The sequence below is a fragment of the Hippocampus comes genome, unplaced genomic scaffold, assembly GCF_001891065.2.
Source record: "Hippocampus comes isolate QL1 unplaced genomic scaffold, H_comes_QL1_v1.1 scaffold151, whole genome shotgun sequence".
Classification (NCBI taxonomy): domain Eukaryota; kingdom Metazoa; phylum Chordata; class Actinopteri; order Syngnathiformes; family Syngnathidae; genus Hippocampus; species Hippocampus comes.
In genome coordinates, this window is record NW_017805591.1 from 2,041,535 (window position 1) to 2,042,083 (window position 549).

General features: G+C 49.4%; 1 long non-coding RNA gene across 1 annotated transcript in view; it reads left to right on the forward strand.

Annotated features, from left to right (window-relative positions):
- LOC109521988 (uncharacterized) overlaps window positions 1-549 on the forward strand; it is a 28,762-nt gene that overhangs the window by 27,291 nt on the left and 922 nt on the right. The gene's annotated exons all lie outside the window — the stretch shown is intronic.

Sequence of the window (549 nt, forward strand, 5' to 3'; positions counted from 1 at the left end):
GCGGGCGTGCGTGCGTGCGTGTGTTCAGTTCCGTTTTTCACGGCCCTCTGAATAGAGATCGTCGGTCAGCATGGAAGGATCACTCGTTCTGTACTTTTTGATCATTTATTGGAGCACTTCGCAGCAGAAGCAGTAGTAGTAGTAGTTGTAACAGAAGTAGTAGCAGAAGAGCAGAAGCAGAAGTAGGCAAACATAAAGCACAACGGACGCAATGCAAAGCAGACAAACAAAGCAAATGAGGTGCAAGGCCTAGCCCCTGTTAAGGGAAATCACCCTAGGAAAGCGATGTGTGTCCGCTTTTCTTTACATATCTGTTAAAGAAAAGCGGACACACACGGAGCTTACCATTGGGCCATGCCGACGCTGAAGTGAGTGTGTCACTAATGAAACAAACTGCGATGCTGCTTTTTATACGTCGCGCGAACGGTCACCTGTCAGTGGCAGCCCCGCCCCTCTTAAAGCGCCAGGTGAATCCAACAGTGTGTGTGTGTGTGTGTGTGTGTGTGTGTGTGTGTGTGTGTGTGTGTGTGTGTGTGTGTGTGTGTGTGT